A 13805-nucleotide genomic window follows, 5' to 3' on the forward strand; every position below is an offset into this window, starting at 1 on the left:
CAAAAGTCTCCATGGGCAGTCTGTGACCTTCTATGGCACTGAACACATGCAAGTGTCGCGCAAGGCTCAAGCACAGTTTTGCCAAATTTTTTACCATAGACCGCCCATAGCAGCACGTACAGCAGGTTGTGAGTGAGGCTTTAAGTAGCCTAAACAGAGCCCTGATCTCAACTTCATTAAATATGTTTGGGATGAACTGGAATGTCAATTGTGATCCAGGTCTTTTAATCCATTCAGTGCCTGACCTCACTAATGCTCTGTTAACTCGGGATGGCTGATACCGCTGATTTCTTTTGGATTTTCTTTCAGTTTTTAATATGAGGATTCATTCTTTAAGTAAGGGGAGAACATAGGCAGCTTTCCAAATTTTAGGTACAGAATTGAAATTTAGGTCTAGAATTAGTTCTTGAAATTTTTGCTGTGCTTAGTGTGCCCTGGTTAACTGTAAATGCTATTATTGTGAAATCAGCCATGAAGTGGTAGACCATGCAAACTAACAGAACAGGGCCACCGAGGGCTGAAGCACAGAGCGTCTAAAAATCTCATCTCATCTCATGTCATTATCTCTAGCCGCTTTATCCTGTTCTACAGGGTCGCAGGCAAGCTGGAGTCTATCCCAGCTGACTACGGGCAAAAGGTGGGGTACACCCTGGACAAGTCGCCAGGTCATCACAGGGCTGACACATAGACAACCATTCACACCTACGGTCAATTTAGAGTCACCAGTTAACCTAACCTGCATGTCTTTGGACTGTGGGGGAAACCAGAGCACCCGGAAGAAACCCACATGGACAACATGCAAACTCCACACAGAAAGGCCCTCGCCGGCCATGGGGCTCGAACCCGGACCTTCTTGCTGTAAGGAGACAGTGCTAACCACTACACCACCGTGCCGCCCCATCTAAAAATCACCTAATGTATTTTGCATTATTCACTACAGAGTTGCCCAAGTAGCTGGAGGAGGGTTAATGGTCTGGGGCTGTTTTTCAGGATTTGAGTCCCTAGGTTCCAGTGAAGGATAATGTTAATGCCACAGAATACAATGACATTTTAGACAACTGTATTCTTCTAATGTTGCGACAGCAGTTTGGAGAAAGTTCTTTCCCATTCCAGCATGACACTGCCCCTGTGCACAAAGGGAGGTCCATGAAGGCATGGGTTGATGAGTTTGGTGTGTAAGAACTTAAAGGAGATACGCAGAACCTTTATTTTTAAATAAATTTCTGAGTGGATAGTATTTCCATCCTTTGTTAGGGTTTTGAACCTGGTTCGCTGGTGTGATAATCCAGCAAACCCCCACTAGGCCACCAGGGGGATGGCTCAAGTGCAGCGGCGTGAGGCGGAAGTAGAAAAGTATCAAAAACAGTTTATTTACACTATGTACAATCCAAGGGAAAAAAAAATAATCCAAAGCTCAGAAGATAAACAAAAATAAAATATCCCAAGGTTCAAAGTCCAAAATCCAAATAAGAAAAAAGGCAAAAACTCAAACGCTCAGAAGATCAAAAAGGTCAAAAACAAAATCCACAAAGTCCAAAAGAAAGAAGCAAAAACCAAGAATACAAAGACACAGGCAAGGTACATGGGACAGAGGGAACTAGCACTAACAGCATAACATAGGAAAAAGACTCCGTGACAAGGGAACAAACAGAGGGGTATTTATACACAAAACAATTAAGGAATAGGGCGGGGCAGGAAACAGGCAATCAAGACAAACACAAAACAGTGGCGGCCTCTAGAGGCCAAAACAAACTTGACAAGATAAACAAAACAGCGGCCTCTAGAGGCCAAAACAGTCCCAGTCCTAACAGGACCCCCCCTTCTAGGAGCGTCTCCTGACGTTCCCAGGGCGATCCGGATGGGCCGAATGGAAGTCCCGGCACAGTCCTTTATCTAAAATGTCCCGGGTGGGGACCCAACAGTGTTCCTCAGGGCCATAGCCCTCCCAGTCTACCAGATATTGAAGTCCGCCGCAGACCCGGCGGGAGTCAAGCAGGCGATGCACAGTGAACACAGTCTGACCCTGGAAGATGCGGGGGGGCGGGGGATTCCTAGGGGCCAGGGCATACGTGGACGTCAGTACGGGCCGCAACAGGGAAACATGGAATGTGGGGTTCAGGGTTTTTTCTAGAAAAATTTAGTATGAGGGCGCTCACCATGGCGAGGGAGCGAAGCGGGGGGGAGATGGTGCCGGTTGTCCCCCCCCGCCATGCAAAGCCTTTGAAAAATGCTCCAATGGGACATTCTGAGGCTATCTGAGAGGGAAATTTTAACAAATTGTCTGTCAACATTGAAAAAGAAAGAAGTAATCTTCTGCCCCGGACAGTCTTTGGCTTTCTTCCGCTTCGTGCCACAGGATGACATCTTTAAATGCCCAAGTGTCAACAAAAACAACTTGCGAACTACTTCTGTCAAAAGCTCCCGTGCCGGTGGGTAAAAGGTCATTCAGTCTCGAGAAATCTCGCTCTACAAGTCAGCTGACCTTGTATGTAACCCATGTCAAATCTCGCGAGAGCAGCCGCGACAAGTAAACAACTAAACAACATGGCGCCTCAGTCTGGAAAACGCCAATTCGGATTGTTTTTGCACCGTCTGGCGGTGTATCTACTATGATTGGAATATTTTTGGAGCAATTATAACATATTTGATGATCAGACACATTGTCACGTAGTGTTGCTGGGATGTTTTCACGGAGTCGGTAAGGGGGCGCACGCCGAGAGTAAGAGGGCGCAGCGCCCCTGTTCCCCCATTTAGACGAAAGCCTGGGGTTGATCCTCAGAGTCCAGGGCAACTGGAGCCGGTAGGCGACAGGGTTCACCCTGCACACCACCTTGAAGGGGCCAATGTAGCGAGGAGCAAGCTTGCAGTTCTCCACCCGCAGCGGAAGGTCCTTGGTGGACAGCCAAACCCGCTGCCCAGGGCGGAAAGCGTGGGCAGGTCTTCTATGGCGGTTGGCCTGAGTCTGGTTGGTTCTGGAGGTCTGGATGAGGGTCCTCCTGACCTTGCTCCAGGTCTTGCGACACCGTCTCACGTACTGATTGACCGAGGGCACCCCAGCGTCCTCCTCCTGGTCCGGGAACAGGGGTGGCTGGAACCCGAATTGGCACTGGAATGGCGACAGCTTGGTGGCCGATGACTGCAGGGTGTTGTGGGCGTACTCTGCCCATGGCAGCCAGGTGCTCCACGATGTTGGGTTATCCATAGCCAGGCCTCCCAGGGTGGTTTCCAGGTCCTGGTTGAGCCTCTCTGTCTGGCCATTGGACTGTGGGTGAAACCCAGAGGAGAGGCTGGCAGTGGCTCCGATGACCTTGCAGAACCCGTGCCACACTCGGGAGGAGAACTGGGGCCCTCGGTCTGAGACGATGTCCTGCGGGAGACCAAAGACTTGGAAGACATGACTGAATAATAGTTTAGCAGTTTCAAGAGCAGAAGGGAGCTTGCACAGTGGTAAAAAGCGGCAGGCCTTGGAGAATCTGTCAACTATGACCAATATGACAGTGTTACCTTGTGACTCAGGGAGACCCGTGATGAAGTCGACTGCCACGTGGGACCAGGGACACCGGGGAATGGTCAGAGGATGCAGGAGACCCTGGGGGTGCTGTCGTGGGTTCTTGCTTCTGGTGCACACTTCTCAGGAAAGGACGAATGACCTCACTTCCTTCTCCATGCTAGGCCACCAGAAGCGCCTTCTCAAAAAGTCCAGGGTCCTTCGAGCTCCCGGGTGGGCGGTGAGAGGGGACGAGTGACCCCACTGGAGAACCTTGGCCCAGGCTTGATGTGGGACGTACAAGAGGCCTGGTGGCCCCGTCCCAGGACCGGGGTCCTGGCGTTGGGCTCGTCGGACGGCCTCCTCAATACCCCAGCGGACAGGGGCCACAATCCGGGACACAGGAATAATAGGCCCAACTTCACTCTCCCTGTTAGTGGCAGAGAACAGCCTGGACAGTGCGTCAGGTTTGGTGTTCTTGGAGCCGGGGCGGTACGATAGGGTGAAGTCAAACCAACTGAAAAACAGGGCCCACCTAGCCTGTCGTGGGTTCAGTCTCTTGGCTTGTTGGAGGTACTCCAGGTTCTTGTGGTCTGTCCAAACCAGGAATGAATGTTGCGCTCCCTCCAGCCAGTGCCTCCACTCCTCAAGGGCCAGTTTGACCGCTAGCAGTTCTCGATCCCCCACATCGTACCGGGAGTCCGCAGGACTCAGAAGCAGTCCTTGAGGTCTTTGAATGCCTTTTCCGCCTGAGGAGACCAGACATAAGATCCACCTGTCCCTTTGGTGAGGTCTGACATGGGTGCTGCTACAGAACTAAAGTTCCTGATAAATTTGCGGTAGAAGTTAGCAAATCCTAAGAACCGCTGAACCTCTTTGATGGACTTGGGAGTGGGCCAGTCCCGGACAGCCAGGGTCTTGGCTGGGTCCATTTGGAGTTGGCCTGTCCGTACAATAAAACCCAGAAAGGAGACCTCGGGAACATGAAATTCGCATTTCTGGGCCTTGGCGAACAGATTGTTCTGTAGCAGCCTCTGGAGAACCTGGCGGACATGGTGGCAGTGCTCCTGCATGGTCTTGGAAAAGATAAGGATGTCATCGAGGTAGACAAAAACGTACAGGTTAATCATGTCCCTCAAGATGTCGTTGATTAGGGCCTGAAAAACAGCTGGTGCGTTGGTGAGTCCGAAGGGCATCACCTGGTATTCGTAGTGCCCAGACGGGGTGTTGAAGGCAGTCTTCCACTCGTCTCCCTGTTGGATACGGATGAGGTGGTATGCGTTCCGTAGGTCCAACTTGGTGAAGACGGTGGCGCCTTGGAGCAGGTCGAATGTTGTGGACATCAGCGGAAGGGGATATTGGTTGTGCACAGTGATCTTGTTCAGGCCCCTGTAGTCAATACATGGTTGGAGCCCCCCATCTTTCTTGCCAACAAAGAAGAAGCTGGCACCAGCGGGTGAGGTGGAGGGTCGAATGAACCCAGAGACCAGGGCGTCTTTGAGGTATTCCTCCATGGCCTTGCGTTCTGGCTGAGAGAGGGAAAACAGTCTGCCATGAGGAGGGGTAGTCCCAGGGAGCAAGTCGATGGCACAGTCGTAGGCACGGTGCGGAGGAAGAACGGCGGCCCTGCTCTTGCTGAAAACTTCCTTAAGATCCCAGTACTCTGTGGGAACTTGAGATAACTCGGTGAGATCAGGAGGCTCGGCAGGAGACACAGGAGAGCTAGAGAGCAGACAAGAGGCATAGCAAGCAGGACCCCACTCCACAACCTGGCTAGTGACCCAGTCTATACGAGGGTTGTGGCGGGTGAGCCAAGGAAGACCTAGAATAACTGGGAACTCAGGTGAAGGAATCAGGTGCAGGGATATTTCTTCCTTGTGACCTTGAGACTGGAGGAAGACTGGAGAAGTTACTTGGGTGACTCTTCCGTCACCTAAGGCTTGGCCATCCAGGGCAGACACAGACAGTGGGACTTCAAGAGGTGCAGTCGGGACATTGATACTTTGGGCGAAGTGAATATCCATAAAGTTTCCAGCCGCCCCGGAGTCTAACAAGGCCTGACAAGAGTGGACAGACTCACCCCAGGAGATGGAGACCGGGATGTAGACTCCTTGGCCAGGGAGTTCAGGAGATAGGGTAGACCCCGTCACAACCCTCCCTTGGCTGGACGGGGTGGTCCTTTTCCCGAGAGTTCGGGACATGATGCTCAGAAGTGACCAGGCTTGCCACAGTAGATGCAGCACTTGTCTCTCCTTCTGCGCTCCCTCTCAGATGCGGAGAGGCGAGTACGACCCACTTGCATGGGTTCTGGACAGTCACTGGAGGAGGTAGACGGGCTCCAGGTAGAGGAAGGGAGGCTGGGGAGGCTCAGGACTTGGCGGCATTCTCTCATCCTGTTGTCCAGATGAGTAGAATGTGAGATCAGTGTTTCGAGGTCACTTGGGCATCCGATAAAAGCCAGACCGTCTTTGATGGGGTCAGACAGACCATGGTGGAAGGCTGACACCAGGGCAGTCTCGTTCCATCCACTTACTGCTGCAAGCGTCCGGAACGAGATGGCGTAGTCTGCGACACTTCCCCCTTGCCGGATGGACATGAGCTTTCTGGCTGCATCTTTACTGATGTCTGCTTGATCGAAGACACGAAGCATCTCCTCAGTAAACAGCTGGAAATCAGAGCACTCAGGTCCCTGTCTCTGCCAGATAGCAGTGGCCCAGGCTCGTGCCTTACCAGCTAACAAGGTTATCACAAAGGCAATCTTGCGGCGATCCATAGTGTAGGTGGTAGGCTGAAGCTCAAAGGTGAGTTGGCACTGGGTAAGGAACTCTCGACACTCACTGTGCTTGCCGTCATACCTCTGTGGTGCAGGAAGGCTGGGTTCGTGAGGTGAAGAAGGCAGCATGGCAGGAGGCACTGGAGCAGGAGTGGATGGTGGAGCAGAATCAGGCGGAGGAGATGGGGGCAGAGAAGTCAGCTGTGCCAGGGTTTTCCCAATCTGCTGAAGCAGTACCTCTTGGCAAGTAAGGGTCTCACGTTGGCTTGCGAGAGTCCATCCATGAGTGTCCATTGTGGATCCAAGGCATGTTAACACAGCCATCATTCCCTGAAGGTTGGCCGGGTAGACAGATGAAGCAGCCTCTGCTGAGTCGGTCATGACGGAGTCTTTCTGTTAGGGTTTTGCTGGGATTCGAACCTGGTTCGCTGGTGTGATAATCCAGCAAACCCCCACTAGGCCACCAGGGGGATGACTCAAGTGCAGAGGCGTGAGGCGGAAGTAGAAAAGTATCAAAAACAGTTTATTTACACTATGTACAATCCAAGGGAAAAAACAAAAAGAATAATCCAAAGCTCAGAAGATAAACAAAAATAAAATATCCCAAGGTTCAAAGTCCAAAATCCAAATAAGAAAAAAGGCAAAAACTCAAACGCTCAGAAGATCAAAAAGGTCAAAAACAAAATCCACAAAGTCCAAAAGAAAGAAGCAAAAACCAAGAATACAAAGACACAGGCAAGGTACATGGGACAGAGGGAACTAGCACTAACAGCATAACATAGGAAAAAGACTCCGTGACAAGGGAACAAACAGAGGGGTATTTATACACAAAACAATTAAGGAACAGGGCGGGGCAGGAAACAGGCACTCAAGACAAACACAAAACAGTGGCGGCCTCTAGAGGCCAAAACAAACATGACAAGATAAACAAAACAGCGGCCTCTAGAGGCCAAAACAGTCCCAGTCCTAACATCCTTGACTCTTGTATGCTGCATAAATGGGAATAAAAATATATTTTTTGAGAGATAAAATCGACCGCAAAGTTGGCATTCAAGCTGCCCCACTGAGCCAGCCAGCCCTGAGTGCGTGACGTCACAACGGTAACCGGTTTTAAGGCCAAGGCCTTTGACAGCTATAGACCAAAGTCATATAAATAAAAATTTATGGTGAAAGTAAGAAATACTGTTACTGACTTGCTCAACTGAGACTGATTTGACTTCACTGATTGTGGGTTGACTCTCATTAAAACAGGATAGGTGTTATAACTTCTGCAGCATACATGTACATGCATGCATTTTCACTGATAAAACGTAAAAGGCTAATTAAATAATCAGATGAACTGAGACAATCACATTCTGAAGCAAATTAAATAATCTTATACTGGTAACTTAAACACACAATCCAAGTTACATGTATTAATCTAAATGCAGGTAAACAACGGTGTTGTTGTTTTTGTTGTTTTGTATCCAATTGAGAGTCGGCGCTTACCCGTCTGTGTTCTTACTTCTTGAAAGCCGATCTTGTGTCTGATCGTTTCAAAACAATCTGGCTTTCAGTTGTTCGTCCAGTTCTTTGTTCATTGGCTTCTTCGACATAAGGGCGAGATAGCAGCAATATCCAGAGGAGAAATCAGATGGCTGGTCCATTCATTCTCCATTTTCTCCATACTGAGTACTCCGCCATTACTGCTCGGCTCAGACAATTACTAAAACCCAGGACAGGACGGAATGTCACCGGTTTTAGCAACAACCGCAGGGAGGTCACTGCCTGAGTGATATGTCATGTCCTGTTCCGTCCCGTGTTTTACCAACAACCCTTGGCTCACACTCCGGGAGAACTGGTGCAACTGAACTTACTTTCCTTTTTTTAAATAAATACTTTCCTTTTCTTGTAGTTTTATTTTCCTTTAATTGTTGGTACTGCACCCTCTTTCAATACGGGCTTATAGCCAACGCTCTTCAACAGATCAGAGGTCTCGTATGAGTCTTCAGTAAAATATGCAGAGCAGAGGAGAGACCACTTCATAGGCGCCCAAAACGCATCCAAATCTTTGCAGTTTGAACATTCTTAGGTCATCAATGCAATGTAAATCCAGCTTCTGTCGTGTTGCTGCACCAGCCAGCAACACATCTACGTGGCATGGCGATAAATTAGCTCAAAATGGAGGATCGGAGCTGCAGTCAGCTCTGTGTTTTAGTATAGTCGAAATGGCTATGAGACCGATAGAGTCGTGGACATCCTGCTGTGATGTCACGGATGTCAAGGTCATTCACTCAGATCACTACCTATATAAATCACTTTAATCTTAAAAATTATGATATTAGATTTATTATTAATGCTTAAAACTATTCCTGTGCCATTCTTGAGGTCTCAAGGTATTTATGAACAAAAGTGAGGCCATGGCTCTGCATATATGCTTTAAGTAGCCTGCACAGAGCCCTGACCTCAACCTCATTAAATATGTTTGGGATGAAATGGAATGTTGATTGTGAGCCAGGTCTTTTCATCCATTCAGTACCTGACCTCACTAATGCTCTGTTGACTTGGGATGGCTGATACCACTGATTTGCTTTTGGATTTTCTTTCAATTTTTATCCCCTGCTGGCCAAAAGGCCCAAAGGAGGATTAGCGAAGTCCATCTGTCCGTCCGTCTGTTGGTCCCAGAAAGGGTTCTCACCTTCTGAAATCAATTCCTCTCACAATTATTGGAGGAATTTCACAAAACTTGGCAAAATACATTATTATAGGATAGTAATACACATATTGCAATTTCGTTTGCAATATATTGTAGTGGGGGATATTGTGCTCTCAGAGCAGTCTTGTTAATATCAGGATTTGTTCTTGAAACTGATCCATCAGGATTGGAAGCATCGATACTTATCGATCCACCCATCCTTCGAGTCGACTGCGTGGATTCCCATGAACACCCTCCAAAAACTTGCAGAAGGCCTTCTCAGAAAGATGGAGGCTGCCGAGAGAAGAGTGGAGTCCACCAAGAGAAAAGAGGAGGAGGCTGAGAGAAGAGAGGAGGAGGCCGAGAGAAGTGTGGAGGAGGCTGAGAGAAGACTGGAGGCTGAGAGAAGAGAGGAGGCCGAGAGAAGAGAGGAGGCCGAGAGAAGAGTGGAGGAGGCTGAGAGAAGAGCACTGCAAAACCCGATAAGGTCACTGAGCTCAAAAATTTTATTGAAACCGATTACGTAAAAATTTTTGATGTAAGTAGCTTAAATTTTTTAAGGTAAGATTTCTTAAAAATTACAATTAAGTGTAACTATAGTGTAATTTTTAAGAAATCTTACCTAAAAAAAATTTAAGTTACTTACCTCAAAAATTTTTACGTAATCGGTTTCAATAAAATTTTTGAGCTCAGTGACCTTATCGGGTATTGCAGTGAGTGAAGGAGGCTGAGAGAAGAGTGGAGGCCGAGAGAAGAGAGGAGGCTGAGAGAAGAGAGGAGGCGGCCGAGAGAAGAGAGGAGGCCGAGAGAAGAGTGGAGGCCGAGAGAAGAGAGAAGGCCGAGAGAAGATAGGAGGACAAGAGAAGAGTGGAGGCCCAGAGAAGAGTGGAGGCCGAGAGAAGAGAGGAGGCAGAGAGAAGAGTGGAGGAGGCCGAGAGAAGAGTGGAGGCGGCCGAGAGAAGAGTGGAGGTTGAGAGAAGAGAGTAGTAGTCCGAGAGAAGAGAGGAGGCTGAGAGAAGAGAGTAGGAGGCCGAGAGAAGAGAGGAGGCTGAGAGAAGCGAGTAGGAGGCCGAGAAAAGAGTGGAGGCCGAGAGAAGAGAGGAGGCCGAGAGAAGAGAGGAGGAGGCTGAAAGAAGTGAGGAAGCTGAGAAAAGAGAGGAGGCTGAGAGAAAAAAAGGAGGCTGAGAGAACAGAGGAGGAGGCAGAGAAAAGAGAGGAGGCTTAGAGAAGAGAGGAGGAGGCCGAGAGAAGAGAGGAGGCTGAGAGAAGAGTGGAGGCTGAGAGAAGAGTGGAGGCTGAGAGAAGAGAGGAGGCTGAGAGAAGAGAGGAGGCGGCCGAGAGAAGAGTGGAGGCGTAGAGAAGCGTGGAGGCTGAGAGAAGCAAGGAGGAGGCCGAAAGACGAGTGCAGGCTGAGAGAAGAGAGGAGGAGGCTGAGAGAAGATTGGAGGAGGCCGAGAGAAGAGAGGAGGCTGAGAAAAGAGAGGAGGAGGCCGAGAGAAGAGAGGAGGCTGAGAGAAGAGTGGATGCTGAGAGAAGAGAGGAGGAGGCCGAGAGAAGAGATGAGGAGGCTGAGAGAAGTGAGGAAGCTGAGAGAAGCGAGGAGGAGGCCGACAGAAGATTGCAGGAGGCCGAGAGAAGAGTGGAGGCCGAGAGAAGAGTGGAAGCCGAGAGAAGACAGGAAGCCGAGAGAAGAGAGGAGGAGGCCGAGAGAAGAGTGGAGGAGGCTGAGAGACGTGAGGAAGCTGAGAGAAGAGAGGAGGACGCTGAGAGAAGAGAGGAGGACGCTGAGAGAAGAGCGGAGGAGGCCGAGAGAAGAGGTGAGGAAGCTGAGAGAAGAGTGGAGGCCGAGAGAAGAGAGGAGGTTGAGAGAAGAGTGGAGGCTGAGAGAAGAGAGGAGGAGGCCGAGAGAAGAGTGGAGGCTGAGAGAAGCGTGGAGGCTGAGAGAAGCGAGGAGGAGGCCGAGAGATGAGTGCAGGCTGAGAGAAGAGAGGAGGAGACCGAGAGAAGAGAGGAGGCTGAGAGAAGAGAGGAGGAGGCCGAGAGATGAGTGCAGGCTGAGAGAAGAGAGGAGGAGACCGAGAGAAGAGTGGAGGCTGAGAGAAGAGTGGAGGCTGAGAGAAGGGAGAGGAGGCCGAGAGACGAGTGGAAGCTGAGAGAAGAGAGGAGGAGGCCGAAGAAGAGAGGAGGAGGCCGAGAGAAGAGTGGAGGCCAAGAGAAGAGAGGAGGTTGAGAGAAGAGTGGATGCAGAGAGAAGAGAGGAGGCCGAGAGAAGTGAGGAGGAGGCCGAGAGAAGAGAGGAGGAGGCCGAGAGAAGAGAGGAGGCTAAGAGAAGAGAGGAGGCCGAGAGAAGAGAGGAGGAGGCCGAGAGAAGAGAGGAGGTGGCCGAGAGATGAATGGAGGCTGAGAGAAGAGTGGAGGCCGAGAGAAGAGAGGAGGTTGAGAGAAGAGTGGAGGCTGAGAGAAGAGAGGAGGAGGCCGAGAGAAGAGTGTAGGCTGAGAGAAGCGTGGAGGCTGAGAGAAGCGAGGAGGAGGCCGAGAGATGAGTCCAGGCTGAGAGAAGAGAGGAGGAGACCGAGAGAAGAGAGGAGGCTGAGAGAAGAGAGGAGGAGGCCGAGAGATGAGTGGAGGCCGAGAGAAGAGTGGAGGCTGAGAGAAGATTGGAGTCTGAGAGAAGAGAGAGGAGGCCGAGAGACGAGTGGAGGCTGAGAGAAGAGAGGAGGAGGCCGAAGAAGAGAGGAGGAGGCCGAGAGAAGAGTGGAGGCCGAGAGAAGAGAGGAGGTTGAGAGAAGAGTGGAGGCTGAGAGAAGAGAGGAGGAGGCCGAGAGACGAGTGGAGGCCGAGAGAAGAGTGGAGGCTGAGAGAAGAGAGGAGGAGGCCAAGAGAAGAGTGGAGGCCGAGAGAAGAGAGGAGGAGGCCGAGAAAAGAGTGGAGGCTGAGAGAAGAGAGGAGGAGGCTGAGAGAAGAGAGGAGGAGGCTGAGAGAAGAGTGGAGGCTGAGAGAACAGTGGAGGCTGAGAGAAGAGTAGAGTCTGAGAGAAGAGAGGAGGAGGCTGAGAGAAGAGAGGAGGAGGCCGAGAGATGAGTGGAGGCCGAGAGAAGAGTGGAGGCCGAGAGAAGATTGGAGTCTGAGAGAAGAGAGAGGAGGCCGAGAGAAGAGAGGAGGAGGCCGAGAGAAGAGAGGAGGAGGCCGAGAGAAGAGAGGAGGAGGCCGAGAGAATAGCGGAGGCCAAGAGAAAAGCGGAGGCCGAGAGAAGAGAGGAGTAGGCCGAGAGAAGAGAGGAGGAGGCCGAGAGAAGAGAGGAGGCCGAGAGAAAAGCGGAGGCCGAGAGAAGAGAGGAGGCTGAGAGAAGAGTGGAGGCAGAGAGAAGAGAGGAGGAGGCCGAGAGAAGAGTGGAGGCCGAGAGAAGAGAGGAGGTTGAGAGAAGAGTGGAGGCTGAGAGAAGAGAGGAGGAGGCCGAGAGACGAGTGGAGGCCGAGAGAAGAGTGGAGGCTGAGAGAAGAGAGGAGGAGGCCAAGAGAAGAGTGGAGGCCGAGAGAAGAGAGGAGGAGGCCGAGAAAAGAGTGGAGGCTGAGAGAAGAGAGGAGGAGGCTGAGAGAAGAGAGGAGGAGGCTGAGAGAAGAGTGGAGGCTGAGAGAAGAGTAGAGTCTGAGAGAAGAGAGGAGGAGGCCGAGAGAAGAGAGGAGGCTGAGAGAAGAGAGGAGGAGGCCGAGAGATGAGTGGAGGCCGAGAGAAGAGTGGAGGCTGAGAGAAGATTGGAGTCTGAGAGAAGAGAGAGGAGGCCGAGAGAAGAGAGGAGGAGGCCGAGAGAAGAGAGGAGGAGGCCGAGAGAAGAGAGGAGGAGGCCGAGAGAATAGCGGAGGCCAAGAGAAAAGCGGAGGCCGAGAGAAGAGAGGAGTAGGCCGAGAGAAGAGAGGAGGAGGCCGAGAGAAGAGAGGAGGCCGAGAGAAGAGAGGAGGCTGAGAGAAGAGTGGAGGCAGAGAGAAGAGAGGAGGAGGCCGAGAGAAGAGTGGAGGCCGAGAGAAGAGTGGAGGAGGCCGAGAGAAGAGAGGAGGCCGAGAGAAGAGAGGAGGAGGCTGAGAGAAGAGTGGAGGCTGAGAGAAGAGAGGAGGAGGCCGAGAGAAGAGAGGAGGAGGCCGAGAGAAGAGAGGAGGAGGCCGAGAGAAGAGTGTTGGCCGAGAGAAGAGAGGAGGAGGCCGAGAGAAGAGTGTTGGCCGAGAGAAGAGAGGAGGAGGCCGAGAGAAGAGTGTTGGCCGAGAGAAGAGAGGAGGAGGCCGAGAGAAGAGTGTTGGCCGAGAGAAGAGAAGAGGAGGCTGAGAGAAGAGAGGAGGAGGCCGAGAGAAGAGAGGAGGCTGTTACATCCACAAGGGAGGGGGTTTTGGAGGGGGTGTTCAGCGGCAAATCCATTTTAATGCCCGTGCTTTTGGAAAGGAAGGCACACCAAGCCCATAAACGTGTGATGGTTGTGTTCAAATACTTTTGGCCATATATATTCAACCCTATTAGAATTAATTTTATTTTACTGCTCGTGTAAATTTAACACGTATAAATGAGACATTGTTGTGTTTACTGTGCAGCTGGAGCAGTCTGAGCAGTGATCAAGTGAGTAAATTACCAGAGTCGCAGCTCTTTTCAGGAAGAGAGAACCAGCACATTTAATAGAAGTGCCATGACGTCACTGGCCTCATTACGAAATGCCTGGAACCCTCGCAAGATTTCACTTACATTCCGCCTTACGCAAAAAATGTGTTTTAGTGCAGTGCGGTACATACCGTGCTGAGGAGGCGTCAATTTGCAGAAATGACAACACGGAAACATCCGCAGTGTGAGACGCGTCCTGTGCCTTCCCTCAGAGAAAACCTCCGATTACTGAA

General features: G+C 50.9%; 2 pseudogenes; both read left to right on the forward strand.

Moving 5' to 3' along the window:
• Window positions 1-9221: 9221 nt before the first annotated feature.
• LOC132884619 (trichohyalin-like) lies at window positions 9222-11327 on the forward strand (annotated as a pseudogene).
• Window positions 11328-11802: 475 nt separating this feature from the next.
• LOC132884480 (trichohyalin-like) lies at window positions 11803-13061 on the forward strand (annotated as a pseudogene).
• Window positions 13062-13805: the final 744 nt, after the last annotated feature.

The sequence above is a fragment of the Neoarius graeffei genome, chromosome 4 (genome assembly GCF_027579695.1).
Source record: "Neoarius graeffei isolate fNeoGra1 chromosome 4, fNeoGra1.pri, whole genome shotgun sequence".
Taxonomy (NCBI): domain Eukaryota; kingdom Metazoa; phylum Chordata; class Actinopteri; order Siluriformes; family Ariidae; genus Neoarius; species Neoarius graeffei.